Here is a 718-nt window from a genome sequence, read left to right as displayed (position 1 = left end):
TGTTAGAGAAACTACCAGCAGGTTTGTTACAGTAGAATGACACTGTATTAACTAGCATGAACTTGTCTCACATACTGAACCTGGAGAGCTTCTTCGTAAAAGTACTAGGTTAGAATTGAGGGCAACCTGTGTCCACTTCTGTCACAGATCTCTGTGACCTTAAGAGACAGAGGACTCTAACCTTTGTCTCTTGACGTGTTTTATTTTTTCTTTCTGTCTATAAATGGAACTCATAATACCGCCCTTGCCTGCAGGAAAGGAGCATTGAGTAACGTGGAGAATAAGAGTCAAAACTATGAGGTAGAAGATGACAGCAGCACGAGAGAACTAGGTCTAGCTCAATTTATGTGCTCCTTGGAGCATCTGAGGAGTATCCTTAGATACTCCTTAGAGTATCTGAGTACTCTTTTCTAACATAGGCTTTTGAGTACTCTTTTCTAACATAGGCTCTTTACTTTTTCTATTGCTATTGAGAAAGGGTTTGTAATAACAGAAGGAACATCTCTAGTACTGAGGACTTTTCTTTGCATGTTAAACAATGTTTATTCTTGGCTCTTCAATCCTGTAATGGAAAAAGGGCCTGAGAATATACTAATAAACAGATAGAATTAAGCCTTAGTTCTAAAACTAGTATGAACTTGTGTCCATTTACTGAGCATGATTAGGAAATAAGAGCTGCTTAATTGTGTACCCCAATTAACAGAGTTCTCTGCTGCTT

The sequence above is a fragment of the Nothoprocta perdicaria genome, unplaced genomic scaffold, assembly GCF_003342845.1.
Source record: "Nothoprocta perdicaria isolate Ctin4 unplaced genomic scaffold, notPer1 scaffold_195, whole genome shotgun sequence".
NCBI classification, from domain to species: Eukaryota; Metazoa; Chordata; class Aves; order Tinamiformes; family Tinamidae; genus Nothoprocta; species Nothoprocta perdicaria.
Note: the sequence above shows the minus strand (reverse complement) of the source record.